This window comes from Lichenostomus cassidix, chromosome 2, assembly GCF_008360975.1.
Source record: "Lichenostomus cassidix isolate B80296 chromosome 2, HeHo_3.0, whole genome shotgun sequence".
Lineage (NCBI taxonomy): Eukaryota > Metazoa > Chordata > Aves > Passeriformes > Meliphagidae > Lichenostomus > Lichenostomus cassidix.
Window position 1 is genome coordinate 106,356,278 of NC_139482.1, and position 16,196 is coordinate 106,372,473.

Genomic DNA, 16,196 nt, shown 5'->3' on the forward strand with positions numbered 1-16,196 from the left:
GGCGCTCCGTCCCCTGGCCGGCTCTGCCCCGGGAAGGCGGCTGGCTGCACACTGCCTTACCCTTCCTTCCCGGGAAGGGTCTTTGGCCGGGCTGGGCTCGGGCAGGAACGAGGGCATAAGCCTACGGCCGCGCACCGCGGGGAGAGGTGTCCCACTCGGGACGGGAGGGGACGAGGTGGCTCCCCGCCGGTAGCACCCACTCTCCCAACCAAACTACCCCACAGAACTCCCCGTGCCATTCAGCCGGGCGATTTCTTTTATTCGGTACGATGAAATAAATATTCATTACGACTGCTAGCTACACCTGAAATTATAGCCCTAATTGCGGAGCTGTTGGCCTGAGTTACCACATTTGCTGCTTACTCATCCGTAAGCAATTGCTCAGCGCCGAGCCCCAGCCGTGGTGGTTCGCTTTGGGGGGGCTCGGTGCCCGCCGGTGCTGGGCGACGCCGAGCCCCGTGGCCACTGCCCTGGGGCACAGACCGACGGCCACGGACGGAGCGTCCTGGACAGCCCCAGCCCTCTCCGTCCGGGGAAACGCGGGATGCCAAAGAAGGGATGTGCAAATTGTTGAGCAAATTAGGCCAATTCGAAATAAATAAGCTCTGCGGGAAGAGAGCCTGCCACTCCCGGGAAATAATTGAAGAGAAACTCGGCACTGTTATATTGATGTAAGCCTGGAGTAATTACACGGAGGTCAAAGTTGTTGCACACACTACAGAAGTTATGCTCACTCTGTAGCTTGAGAGCGGATTATGTTCCCTCTCAGGTCGATGGCACATATATAAAATTCTGCATTTTTTTTTCTTATGCACGTAAGAGGACATAAATAAGGGTTTTTTCCCCCCTTGTCATACTTTATCTGAAACCTAATCCTGAAACAAAGTCTCAAATACCTTCCCATGAGATTGACCACATGCTGAAACAGATAGCTGAAAGAAACAATACCTTGTTGTGGTTAAAAACTAAATGCCCCAGACAAGCTCCTTTTAGGAGCTATTACAACCCACCCTAGAAGACAGAGAACTGCAGGGCTTGCAGTGTAAACTTTTTTTTACAGAGATTATTTTTTTGTGTTGTTACTGTAAATGCTAAAAATTACGTGATTGGCATTGACCTTTGATTCTGTCTCAAGATCGTGGAAGGCACTTTTTAAAAGACCTTTTCAGAGCCATAAAAGTGCAAAAGGTAATTGAATACTTTTTTAACTTTAAAAAAGATGAACACCAGGTTGACAGCTTCTGTACTTGGATGTTCATTTAATCACCATTTTCTGATTACAGGAGGTGAACTATGTTGACAGACTTGCAGATGAATATGCAGCCCAGTATACGAATAGTAAGTATAAAGGACATAAAGAACTTGCAGTAAGGTTGGAGGGGAAAAATGTATACGGAGCATCCATATTACACACATCAACTGGAAGCACCTCAGCAGCCAGGGGGAATTCAGAGAGTAGCAAGTGAGGTGTTCAGAGTTTTGCAGGTGCCCATAATTGGGAAGACGCATGCATAAGTTATATACCTGTATAACCTACATGCATGTAGGAAAGTTAATCATATATATACAAATATATATGTTAACTCACCTACCTGTCTATGTTGCTAAAAATAGTATTTAGCCTAGTCAGTTGTATTCCAGAAGTTTAAATCCTATTGTTTAAGCTCTCCAGTTAGATAAGGTAATCGAACTGCATTCCAAAACTGACAGAGCTGCACAAGGTTGTCTAATGTGAGTTGGCATCTAACATTAAACTTACATCCACTCCACCCTCCACGTCACTAATCAGAGGTTTATCCTGCTGAGAGCTCTGTGCAGGCAGAGACAGCGTTCTGCATTCTCCCCTAGGACTCAAGGTTTCAGGCTGATTCTCAAATAGGTCCTGTCCACACTTGGAGAATACATTTTGTTACTGCTGTCAGTAAAGAAGATGTAATACCCACAGAACACTAATAATGGACTGGCCTCACTAAGGATTATCCTTATGAATACTTGGAGATCAGTTCATATGCCACAGAATTAGCATGCGAGTTTAAAAACCAAAACAACCTTCTCCATGAGTCAGTTGGTTTACAATAAAGGTAGTGCTTGTTACCACATTAGCAAACAGTTTCAGGTCTTTCTTCACTTCTTTTTAAAGCTACTCTTGCCCCTGGCCTCGCTCCTGGCAAGTAGAGAGCTCGCTAGAGCTGTTTTCTTTGACAATTGGCTATTGTGCTAAAGCTTTCCACAGCCTAATTCTCCTTCAGACTAACACAGTCTGCTTCTCCCGTATCGTCTGTAAGTGGTTACTTCACATCCAGCCACCTAAACCTTCATGCTTTGGTGAGTCTTGGTAGGTGTTTCATCATGAGGCTTCACTAAGAACTAAACTGGAATACCCCCAAAAGCCAAGAAGCAAAGAAAATCCATTGGGCTCGTTTGGTTCTCAGGATCCAGTATAGGAATCTAGAAAAAATTTTATAAAAAACAGTAATACTGACCACCTGGCATTTTTTAAAGAAAATGACTGTTTCTCCACGTACTCTTTTACTGTTAGTTGAAATGCAATAAACATTTTCTTAAAATGTCTTAACATGTTTTCTAAACGCAAGATGTTTTCTCTGTAGAGGCAGGCTATGTGGAAATTGGTATGAGAAATCCATATTGACACTACAGAACTAGAAGGCAAATAACACTTGGGACTCTTGGAAAATTCACTTAGGGAAAAAGCATGTCCTAGAAATCCTTCTCCCACCCAGAAACATGCAGTTTTGAGATAAGCTTTTTTAGCACTTCAGAACTGTCACTTCTAATGCTAATTCAGTTTTTATTTTAATCTTTTATTTTTGTATATGATATTTCTAGTTGTCTCATTGCTTCTTCATACTATGGACAGCTAATGCTAACATATAGTGTGCTACAATAGATTTTAAATATCCTTTATTTTAATTTTTTTTTAGCATCTCCCATCTGTGTGTCAATGAAACGGCTTCATACAACTCAACAAAGGAGACATTGATTTAGTAAAGTGAGGATGTATCCATCAGCACTAAGTTGCAGCTGTTCTTAATGGATTTTAAAATACAAAAGCTATTTCACCTCTCAGATTGTCATATTGTGAAATGTTACTAGTAGTTGCGCATATCAAAGCACCAGCTACCACCTAAACGTTGTGAAACGTGAAGGCAGCATCAAGCCAGCCCCCTTGTGAAGCTCCCTGGTGCCAGCTGAGAGCCTATTTCCCAAGTACGCTCTTATTTTATTTCTTTTTTCCTGCAGGTATTTGCCGTTACTCACTTCACTGCTTTTTTTTTTTCTTTCTTTCTTTTACAAAAGCAATATTTTTGCTGCGGAGGCCACAATTTTTTTCCCGATTGCTTCGTTTTCAAAATAAACCAGAGAAAACCTGAATCATCATCTTTGTAAGAAAGCATACATTCAGTGCTTGGCAAATTAAAAGGCAAAACTTTGCAAATCACCATTATTTTCAGTGTGAAGCAGCTGGAGCATTTTTGCTTCCAAAAATTTAGAAGAGCTATGTTGTTGGACAGCTTGGAGAGAGGCAGGTAATAAATTACATTGTGCTGCATAAAGGTTTTAAGGGTCTTTTAAAATGTGCTGGAGGTAAGTTGCCAGGAGATATATTAATGTTTATATTTAGCTGTATTTCAGTTTGTGTTTGCCTTTGCTTCTCTGGTGTTGAGGGCACTTGAAACAAATTGGCTGGTCTGTGTGGCACAGTGGTAGCTGGTTAAAGTTGCTCTAGTGGTTGTCTGATCATTGCTATGAACTACTGACACCAAGCAACCTGGTGTGTTAGTGGCATAATGTTTGTTCTCCATGGAAGGAAGGAGCTCTTTATATCCAGACTAATTATTGGCTAATTTTTATTCCTTCTCAACTGAGTCTATAAATTCTACATGAAAGTGGGGCAAAGTTAGAAGGAGCAAGCCGGTAACTCAAGAAAGGGAGCTCCAAAGAGAGAGATGCCTGTGAAACCACAAAGCTTATGGGTGTTGTAGGTCTAAGTACAAGTTTTCACTTCATACAGTGTTTTAAGTACTATGTAATAGAGCATAACTTAATGCTGTATTGGATATGGAGTTCTTGAAATCCTGTTTTCTGATCAGGATAGTCACACTGGGCTGCAAGAGGTCTGGAAATGCAGGGCAGGACAACTGGTTATTTGACAAGGTCTGGCGAAGAAAACTCCTTAAGCATTCCTTAAAGAAAAAAAAACCAAAACCCTGAATCCAAACAAGAATGTAATTAATGGGACTCTGAAGAAGTGCACTTTCCATCTTTTTTCTGTACCTTTTGGATTTTATCTTGGTTCCTTTTACCATCCCATTGCGCGACCTGAAGTTTCTGTGCTGCCATGAGATGTGCTGAGCAGAGATTCCCGCACAGGGCCAAAGGTAGAGCTTTACACCCCTCACAACTTACTCCTACCAGGCTGTTCTCAGAGCATGGGGTCCTCGAGGGACAAGCCAACAGCTGGCCTACAGCCCAGCATGGAAAAGGGAATCTTCTTTTGACCATCAACTAGTGGCTCTAAAGCCTCTTTATACCATGAATTCACTGTCAATATACTTTTGTTTTGATTTAGTGACTGAAATAAACTGATTATTCTCCTTCTCCACCAGTATTATGTCTGTGTCATCATGAATTTGGAAATTCCCTTTCAGGTATTTATGTAGCAAAAACCCCAGTACCAATGGTCTGTCTTCTTGGATTTTCTTTTCTCAATTGAGTTATCTCAGCTGGGTTGACACAAACCCAATTTAAGCAACTTCAGAATTGTGTGAGTTCAAAGGAAGCCCACAGAGGGAGTAAACATACTGTTAAACAGTGTCAGAGCCCTGCTCAGGCTGTCACCCAGACCCACCTTTCCATTCCTGTTGAATTTTAAATTACACTTACTTGTAAAGCTGCATTCGAGTAGAAGGAAATAAATTCATAGGTCATATGAAAGAAGAGTACAGGGATAAAAAAAGTACAGCAGTGTTTACTGTCAAACCCTGTCATGTCCTTTATCAGTGTGATTTAATTCATACCAAGAAAAATAATGGTAGAACATGTGGAAGAATATTAAAAAATAAGGAAAGTACTTTATGCAAAACCACTTGCATGAACTAAATGTTGCCACTGTATCTGTTTTCAGGTGAAAATGGGGGGAAAACCCTCAGGATATTGTCAGGAATTTCATTCGAGGTTTAAAGCCAGAGGCCATAAAGGACCTTTCAGGTCTCTTTGCAGTTTGCACCTGCATTTTGCTACATTTTAAGTTGTAGAGGGTAAAGCCTGGAAAAGTAGAAAAACTGAAATAATTCAGAGAAAAATATAAAGAAAACTTACAAAGTTTAGGGAAAACGACTGGATGCATTGGATGTACCTCTCTTGTTTTTTCAGCATCGGTGAATAAAACAGATGAAAAATACCTTCTAGCAGCTGGTAAGCATCAGTATTTTGTATGAGTTTGGCATTAAAAGAACTCCAACAAATCACTTGTGCAACTGTTGAGAATGCTGAAGAGCAAAGCTTTTTTGCCCATCCCTGAGTTTTTCTGTGCTTTGAATAGCCTTTCCTATTTCTACCCATGAAAGGTTAGGCTGGACTTGAATCAAAGTTTTCTAATTTGAAGACCAAGGCTAAAATTCAGTTTCTTTTCACAGAACAAAAGGTATCATCAAATAAATAAAAATAATTTGAAAAATCCTAGAGCCAAGACTTTGCACATTCATGGACTGAATTATACAATCACAAGAAGAGAGTTATTTACTAGTAAAGACCCTGCTTTTAACAGAAATGAGCATTGTTAAATTTTAGCAAGAATAAAATTACAAGCTCTTCTTTTGCCTTGGACAAAACAAGGTCACATTTGCAATTTGCAGTGCTTGATCTCTCCGTAGGCAATCTTGGCAAAGGTTTATTATTATTCTTAATAATTTCCTCCAAATTATGAGTGTGTCACTCGGTCTGTTAGGGACCTGTCCCTACACTTTGCTGTTTACCTGTGAATTATCAGACTTGTTCTTGCTGATTGGTGTCAAAAAAAAAAAAAAAGAAAAAAAAAAAGGGCAGTGTTTAAAATCAAAGCTTCAGTATGGAAGGATATAAAGTGTGAAATCCAGACCCATTGCTTTCATTCTGGCTTTAGTGATCATAGAAACCTGCTGTAGGGCAGGACTAATCTGCCAGAAAATTATTATTGAGCCCTGGTAACTCAGATATATGTGCAGACTTGAAAACGTTGTCCTTTGTGCCAACTCCAGGTCCTACAAGAACCTCACATGGTATCCTCCACCTGGCTCAGAAATACGCTGCATTCCACTGTAAAGAGGAGGAAGTTTGTTAATTCCCAAGCAGCTGTGAACAATTTAATCTCTTTCCAAACAGCCCTGCATCCTATTCCAACTGTGAGTTTCTTGGGGGATGGATTGAAGTTTGAAGAGCTGGTGAGAGATAATAGGGTCTTTCTTTCAAGGCTGTTCCTATGGATTTGGCCTTGACAGTAGCATCTTGATAACACAGCTGCCAAATCTCAGAGCCTCATGATACTTGGTTGGTTTGGAGTTTCCTCCTCCATATGCTGGAATGGAGAGGTTTGAAATTAGTCTTTGGAAGACAACTTTGAAACCTTGAATTACTGCTCTGTAAATACTTGGAAATCAGGTAGCAAGCCTCAGTTTTGTAATTTTTGGAAGAAGAAATCCCTGTGATTTTAAGATATGATTAAGATTTTATTCTGAACACTGGTGGTTGGAACTCCTGGGATTTCCCAGATAAAATTGCCTCTGAGAACTGAGCTGATAACTTGAATTGGTTTTCTGGACAAGTCTCTAAATTAATGACTTTTTTGCCTCATATAATTTCTTCATCAAAAAATCACCATTGAAATCCTACACAAGCCATTTTTGCTACCTCTTTGGCAATATGTTTGGAACAGTCAAAGAATCACAAAGAACCACTTCAAGAAATTCATATACAGATTTCTTTGAGGTCTCAGAACCAATAACTTTTTAGTTCTGATTATCAGAACGTCTCTGCACTCAAAAATTGCTGTACAGGTATTTAAGCCAGCTGTACTTTTAAACAGGCTTGCACCTGATACAGTTTCCATGGGAGCTGCTTGGTGCTTAGCCATTTGCAAACATGGCTGCTTATGTAGATAATTAAATTAGAGTTAGTGAACACAGTGTTCTTCTGAACAGCTGACCTTCGGTCTTTCTGGCACACTGGTAGAAGAGTGAAGGGAAATACATTTTTTCTAAGCTTTACATTTTCTGTACCACAGTTTTGTTCCCCCTTAAAACTAGCTAGATGGACTTTCTGGGTCCTTACCAAAATCTCCTGCTGTTTCACTGTATTTACAGCAGTTACCCTTGGATTGTTCTGCACAACTCGAGACAGAGCATTTAATCATCTTAGTTCTTCTATTTTCACTGGAGTGCCCAAATTTTTAAGCTTTTCTTTTGTCCAGCAAGATGTACTGGGCTTGGCTTACACTAAAATATTCCATAATACTCTCTAAGAACTAGTCATTCCATCAGAAAGTGGTGGTGCTTAAGTACTTAGGAATCTCAATCATATGTGAAGTGTAGAGGCAGAATTATAGGAGCTTTGTTTGTAACGCTAAAGGAGTCACAGTATCCAGAACAATTTGTTTTCAAGGTTTTTCTGGGGCAGGCACTGTATTTCAAATGAAGTAGTAAGATTCATTTTGTTAACCCATTGCTTCAAATGAGTTTGTCAGGTCCCAAATAGAGAGACACAGGATTTTGGCTACTGAATTCCAGTTTGGCCACAAGTGCCTGGGCTAATCAGGGACGGGTAGAGAGAACTCCACACACAGCTGAATAAACTAGAAAAATCCTGATGTCCTACTGAGGTCAGCAGCACTAATTAGCATCCACAGACAGGAAATCTGTCTGAACCTGCCTGCTTTGCTTCCTGGCTTTGATCACATCCAAAATCATAAGGGGAAATGATTCTGATGCTATATCATGCCAGAAGCACATAGTGGGATGCTCATGGGCTACCCTGTCCACCCAGGACTTTCATAATCATTGTCTCTTACTGAAGTTGCTGAAATTTTGTTGTATGTGGGATACAAACCTATCTGCCTGGCACTTCACCTCTGTGAAGTCCAAGACTGGTACTATGCTAGGAAGTCATGTTGAGAGTTCCAGCTCTCAGCAGTAGCACCACTAAAACACAGAAGCTTCAAACTGCCTCCACCCTGGGGAATTTTGTCAGGTCTTCATTTCTTTATACTTACTAGCCACAAACTCCGAGCTTTCATGAAGGTTCCCCCTAGTGTCATGGACAAATGCCTCCCTCTACCTCACCTCTCTTAGCGTTTGAAAGCTTCAGAGAAGTAAAGCAACATTTTCCAGCATAATTTGAACATAAGCACTGTGGTATTTGCATTAGGCAAGTCTCCTCCACACAGTACATCAGTAATAGTACATTTTTTAATGAAAGGTGGTAAATATTGGCCCTACAGTAGTAGTTTCTCAAAGTCCTATGCATAAATTATTACTTTAATAGGTAGTAGGCAAGCTATCACTTGCCTGTATGAAGATTTATCTTTCCTTTTAACCCTAGAGAGAGAACCATTCCTCTCAATTTCTTTTGCTTTGCAGAAAAGACATGAAACAAACAGAAAATGTTGTGAATGTTGCACAACTTCAGGTAAATTTTCAACTGGAACAACAACAAAACAAACAAACAAAACAAACCAAACAAAACAAAAAAAAAGGCAAAACCCCACCTTATTTCAGCTGAAAACCAACTAATGTAAACAAGGAAACAATCAAAACCAGTTAACAAAACTTCTGGCTTTGATGACTTTGAGGACACAATTGTTTTACACAGTGCTAAAACAGTTTATCTCTCAAGTGTGTGTAAAATGTTGCCAAATCACAGAATAGTTTGCAGAAATGGGCAGGGATTTTATTGTATTGGCACAGCCAGTTTAAAGACACTTGGCTGGATAATGAAGACCAAACATTTATCAAGTGGAAACTGCCCACTACTATAAAGCACCTATTACCTAATCCTGCAAAGCACTTCAAGAAACACCCCAAAAGCAAGAAAAGAGAAACCCCTAAATGTAAGACCACTGGTTGCACCTGTTCTTTTGCATCCAACCATGAAGAACATCCTTCTGTTCTGGGCTGACACTCCCTGGGTTGACTCTGTTGAATCTGCCAACAGAATAAGACTTAACAAATAGACTGGGGAAAGGAGAATTCAGTCTCAGCTGTTTGCAGTCATCTGAGAGCTTCTGGTGATCCATGCCACTCTGTTTGTGCTCGCTGCAAAATGTATACACCTTGGGGGAAAATATTAGTAATCTGGGCACAAGAGCTAAAAACTTTCCGGTAGAATGATCTGAATCTCATATTTGGCTTAGTTTTCTCATGGAAGAAATAGAAAGCCCCTTTGCTCTGTGAAATCAACCATCATTCAACTTACTATTATATTTTTAAAGGACATTCTCAATAAACTGCAAGGATGCCAAGACTGATGCTGTGCCCTAATGATGTATGTGAGACCTTAATGTTAACAGAGAGCTCAGGGTCATGAAGATTATCTAGGAGAGAGAAGGAACTCTAGAAAATCTACCACCACATTAGCAAAATTAACAATTTTGAGGGGAACTCTTCTTGGACTCATGACAACCAGTCTGAATCATGATAACTTACAAAGTCATAACAAAGAGAAGTAAAATTTCACTGCTGACATTCCTCTTGAGTAAAGACTTCCCCCCACCAAAAACAAGCCCAACTAAAACCCACAAAAATCCAGACCAAACAGATGGCTCTTTCCTCCATTAGCATCCAGTCTTGCTCCTTTTGAACCACTGCCACAGCTGCACCAGAGAAGATTTGATGCCAGGATATCAGGGCTGGGCTGGGTTGACCAGGTCACATAAGATGGAACAATAGTGAACGACAGGAAAAGGTGAGGGACTGGAGTTGGACCACAGATGAATATGAAATAGTTCTGAAATTACTACCACTCAGGCTGTGCTTTCCTCTAACAATCCCTGTATGCCCTCTAAGTTTGTTGGCAATTAGCCAAACCTTTAGAGCCCTAAAGCCATCCTGTTGTCAAACTGCCTATAATTCTCCTAAATTTTGCTGAGAGCAGCATTTAACAGAGGAAGATGTGGTCTGGTTGCCTGCGGTTCTTCCCATCAGCAGACCCAGTGGATAGAAAGAGTCACTGTGGGAGCATTCCTGGAGCCCTGATCCATCTAGGATCCTTTGGCATATGCAGCCATATTCATGAGCTCTATATCCACAACAGGTGAATGATTCTCAGCAGCAATTAAATTTGAACTCTGTTGTCCTAGTGAAGGGCGGTGATGGACAGGGTTCAGGGCAAAAGCACATTTGACACAGAAAAGGGAGGGGACAGATGTAACAGAGATGCAAAATGATGCTGTAGAACCATATTTCCTTCATCCCACAGCTGACAAGAGCTGGGATCTGCTTTTCCCTCCCAGCAGTGACTCTGCCTTGGTGAAGGCAGCAGCAGAAGCAAGTCTCATTTTCTAGGGCTCTGGCATAGATTATGTAGATTTGGGACCAGAGCTGATTCGTTCCTCAAGGCAATCTGCTGCCCTCAACAGCTTTCATGTTGCTAGAGCCTCAGGTCAGCTCTGTTCAAAACCTCCAGCAACCTTCTCTCAAGACAAACTCCTGCAGTCACAGGCAAAGTCTAAGTAAAGTTTCTGTGCCTGCAGAGGCAAGAGAGATCTAGTAAGGACTAGCAAGACCTAGTACGGACTCCAAGCCCTGGTGCCAAGCAGCACATATCTTGCAGTTACCTTCATCAGACAGGGTCACTTCGCCCCAAACATGGGTGAAAGTGAACAAAAAGGTGGGTTTTAATGCACACCAAGGGTTCTCTCATTTGCCATTTTCACAACTCTCAAAGGGGTGCAAAATATAATAGTTTTTCTTTGTTTACTCCAGTTGAAAGAAACTAGAAATTTAAGTTTGATGCCCTTGTCAGCAGTCCAGTCTTGAGCTGGTAAATCTGCCTCATAATTGTCTTGGCCCTAGGACTCTTCTTTCTACCCTTATTCTTCTAAGATAAACTCCCCAGTTTTTCCCCTCTTCGTTGTGCATCACACACAAGTAACTGAAATGCTGCACATCAGTTCCAGCTTTGACAGTGCTTCTCCTCCTCATCTATCCTCTACTCTCTCCACATCATGTCATGCTTTCTCCCATGCCCTCTCCTTCACCACCTGCTCTTCTTTCAGGAATGAGCAGAATGACATACCCATCTGCCTTAACTGTTTCCTAGGTTTCTGCTAGGGGAGATTGGGAAGATGAAAGACAGGAAAAAGTGGTGCAGAAAATACATTGAACTGATACATGAAGCTACATTGAACATCCCTTCTACAATCTCCTCATTGTGCTTTATCTCTTCTTTGCAATCCTGTGGAAACCAGAAGGAAAAAAACACTGTATGGCTGTCAGCTTCAAAGCAGGAGAAGAGAAAAACCCCTTCCTCTCTGAGCTGTGATTATCACTCAGGATAGATGACTTCCCACACTTCTCTGGGAAAATCCCTGGCTGCTCTGTTGTTCCTATGGGACCACACAAACAGCTGAACAAACAGCAGTAATGTCTGTGGGAAAGACAGGATGATCCTTCTCATCTTCAAGTTTCTTCATTTTTCTGTAACCCTGCCTGCCTCCTCAGGGGGTTCCAGCTCCTCACCTTGGCACATGGTGCCAAACAATTGTGATGCTCTACTCAAGGTGGCACCAAGCACTGCAATCCTTCCAGGACTGTTGTCCCTAGCCATGTGTGGTGGAATCTCCATGCTTTCAGCTATGCATCCTTGCTGGGTGTTTGGATAAATCAGTGCCCAGCCCTTGCCAACTTCTTTCATGACCACATGAGTTCCAAAACAAAGCATCAAGAAAGAGAAAAAGCCTGCATTATTTTCTAAACAGTGTATTTGGGAGCAGTCAATTTCTGGGTTTGAGTTTTCAGACTGCAACAATTTTTAAGTCCTGTTCTACCTTTCCCTTTTCTTACTGCCTTAACCATTTATCCTCCACCCCAAGCACTGGCTAATTCTCTATCCCAAATATAAAGGCTAAGGATGATTGGTTTTCCCTTTGAAATCCAGGATTCTCTTCAATCCTGGATGTGAGGCAATGGGAAACATACTAGGAGGTGAAAGGAGAGGGAGGCTTGGCTCTGTAAGAGAAAATGCAATAAACTAGTTATTCCTTTTGAATCATTAAACTCCACACCCTAGAGTTACTGATCTTTATGGCAGCCTGGTCAAAGAGAAAAAGACACAGAAAAGCAGAGGAGAGAGGTCCTATGTTTCCAAACTGATGCATGGACAAGGTGCCAAATGATTGCATTTCATTCATTTGCCACAAACTGGGTTAGCTTTGAGCTTGAAGGAGAGAATAGCAGGTTTTTAAGTACTGCTTCTGGGTCTGGCATCAACATTTCAGTTGCCATAATGAGTCAGACATCAGAGGCAATACACATGAAAGGATGCAGGCCAATGCCTAGGCAAACAGAAGTGGGAAAGCAGGACTGAAAAATAAGTGCACATGTCAGGGAATAAGGACTCCATCCTCGAAAACCTTCGAAATTATAACCTCAATTTCCTTCATTTCATCAAATAAAGTCACTTCAAAATAAACCCACTACCACCACCACCACTACCACCACAAAAACCCCTCCAGAATTCTGTGCAAGGTTAGTTTGCCAGAGGCAGAGTTTGTTCTGTTAATTGCCATTTGCCATGTACCAATGCCACAGTCCCCAAATGCTCCTGCACATTTCCCATCAGGCAAGCACACACGCGATTAAGAACATTTGAGCAGTCATCCTTAGAACTGTGAAAAACATTAATCCTTAAATGAAGGGAAATCAGTCTTCTGAGCCACAGAAACCGTGGCCTCAGATGCTCCTTCCCCTTGCCTTTAGCCAGGGTTTCTGAAGGGCTAGATAACTGGCTCTGGGGACAGACTATGGGGTGGAAAGTGCATTAATGGAAAACATTTCAAACTCTGATTTGCACCCTTACTTAGGAGCTTCACTGGGAACTTAGAGCAGTTCAGCTGTCAAGTATCTCCCTCAATTGCTCCCTTATGCCTCACATTCCCTGTATAATTTTTTTGTCCTTTTTATTTTCAGACACCCACCCCCCCCTTCTTCTCTGCCCCCTTTTCCAACTTGTACCATCATGACCTGGAGAGTTGTTATGCATTGCTTGGTGCTTTTCTTTACTATTCCTTGTCCTTTCCAGCACTTTATCAAACATAATTGGCACGAAGAATATATTTATTACAAGAAGTTTCAGTGATCTGCTAATCAACTAGTACAAAATAATCAACTATAGAACTCTAGAAGGTCTCCCATGTCCCTTCCTGTCCTCCATTACTAGACTTCCTCTACTACACCAGGACTTGTCTGTTGACAGTTTTACTAAAGTGACTGATTAATGGAGAAGTTTTCATATTTTTTTGCCCAACAATTGCACTGGTAGAGTCTCATCACTGTTAGCACAGTTGCATTAATGTGAAGATACAACTGGGCATCATCTCTTTGATCTTGGTTAAATCATGGAAACTGCCTTCTATCTTGGGAATCAGAGCTGCCAAATTTTGTCTTGCAAAATTGTGTGACATAAAAAGCCTCTACTAAAGCACACAGAATTCAATAACCATGTATAAAACCCTCTGGTACCTCCATTTCTACAGTGTTAGATGGTGTTGATGCAATACAAGCCAAAATGGTGAGGTCACTGTTCCAATAGGAACATAGTAATGAGGTCCAATATCCACAAAGAGCTTGCATTCACATGTTATTGTTCTGGAGTCAGCTAATGATTAACATGGATTAACTTCTTGTGCCTTATGGACCTAATATCATGGTTTTTCAAAAATGCAGACATACACTGATACACTGTAGGGATTCTGGAATAGATAACGTTCTTTAAGATTATAAAGTGTTAAAAAGCAAAGATCTTACAGAATATTAAAAGCGTGTTGAATTCCTGACTCTGCTGCCAAGAACCAGCCATCATTTTACATGTAGTGCCTTGGTATTTCAGGCCATGCCTGCCTTGTGTGATCCCACGCATGTGCTGAAAATAAAGAGAACGTGATAAGGCAGCAGAAACATGATTAAGCTTTGATCTGAAAAGGGATCCTGACTCTCTCATGTTGCTGAGAATTTGTGGGGACCAAAGAGAATATGGTAAGTTTGCTCAGCAAACTAAAGGTGTGACATTAATACAAGTTACTCAACGCTACAGTCTTCCATACAGCCATAGCTACAATAAAACTGTTTCCCCACTAATTAACTTATACAGCATGGCAATGTTGCTTCTCCTACTGCCAGAGTTTCTTTTGCACTTAATGATCTAATCACATCCTCCTTTTTCTACAGGGCCTTTGCCTCATTCAGTGCCCAAGATGGATGCGATTCATTGAATAGGCATCTGTAGTCCAACAGTTTGTCTCAAATTTGCCTGGAGCTGAAGATACATCCTTTGATTATATCCTTGGCTCTGCTGCAAAGTTTCTGTGTTAGGATACTGGACTACTCACTTAAACCAAACAAAGTAGGCACCAAAACTTTTTTTTTTTTTTTCTGTGGGTGTCTGACTGTAATGACTTGAGATCTTATTCGTGAAAGAGCTTTATGTAAAGAGCTGAGTGCTCATTACATGCAACTGGGGCAGAATGCTGCAAAATGCTAAATATTCTGGAAAAAATAGACACTTACCAGTTCAAAATTAAAATTAGTAAAACAGTGTAATCCATGATCTCCCTAGACTCCCTTTCCTGTATGCAAAATGCTTCTTCCAGCATAGAGACAGTGTAACAGTAACAAGTGTGTATCTGGGAAATGGTAGTTTTGAGGTTTCAAATCCCCATTAGGACAAAAGGAAAACTATTCTCAGTTCTGAAGGGTGGAGCTCTCTCATACAGCTTCCAGGTGTTCAGGCTCTCCTAAGCAGTTGCTCAAATCAGCAGACCTTTGGTACTTCTAGGTCATTTGTCCACTCAGTTTAGCCAAAAAGGCTTTGCCCTTCGTGATTTAATCAAAACTGAAAAATTCCAGCAAAAAGCTTCAGTTTTGACAGACCTTTTCTTGTCAGACAACTGTTTTGTACACACTTCCTGTCTGAACTGCTGAGACTATGGCAGGACTCTGGGATGAGTGTGCAGTCCCACTGTACAAATTTCTGTTTGCAAGAGCTGTTATTGCTCTGGGAGAAGTCAAACTAGGCTTGCAAAGGCATGTTTGAAGTTCATCTGAACTCTTCTGTATCAACTATGGATACTCCACAGTTCCAGGGGAGCTCTCCTGGCTCAGGTCATCATGCCATGCTACAGACACAGAGGGTGACCAATTTCCCTCGTAAGCCAAATAACTCTGGGCTGTCCATCCAGCCCCAAGGCCCTCAGGTTTGCTGAGAAGGGTACTCTGCTTCAGACTTCGGTAATCAATGGATACAACATTACAGAAACCATTTGAATGAGGCTGCCACCTATGTAAATGTCAAAGCTTTATACCTTCTTCACATCCATACATCCCTGTCCACACTTCATCTGAATCTCTTCATCTCTAAGGAACAGAGAGTCTCGCAGAAGAGAGATCACCTGTCCTTCAAGGCTGATGTCCAAGGGCAGCAAAGAGCATCCTATATTTACTAGGGACTACAAAAGCAGGTGCAACCAAAGCTGTTCCAAGGAGAGGAGACACTCATCTCATCCCATTTGGACTCCAGCCTGGTATTTCTACATCCTTTTCCAGCAAAGCTTCCCACCTTTAGAAGACAAGAAAATTTAGGCAAGACTATTAAAAGAGATGGAAAGATTTCAGGAGACTGTGGCAGCAACTACAGCCTTTGCTGTCTGGGTTCTGTGCACATCACTTCTAACAGGGATCAATGCAACCTAGCATTTAAATAATATTACCGTGGGAGCGGTTCTAGTCTGCAGCATGCTACAGTTTCTTGTGCAGTGTCAAATTTACTATCATTTTGACATCTGGTCTGTGGCACTCATCCATCTGTTGTAACTGAGTGGGTGTTGGGTGGGGTTGGCAGGAGAGACTTGTTTAAGTGTTTGTTTTCATCCTGTAAAGGAATGGCACAGCCAGTTCAGTAATTAATTAAATACTCATCTTAAAAAAAAAAAA

General features: G+C 41.3%; 1 protein-coding gene across 2 annotated transcripts in view; it reads right to left on the bottom strand.

The window, feature by feature from the left end:
- KCTD1 (potassium channel tetramerization domain containing 1) overlaps positions 1-16,196 on the bottom strand; it is a 106,615-nt gene that overhangs the window by 67,689 nt on the left and 22,730 nt on the right. The window lies entirely within an intron of this gene.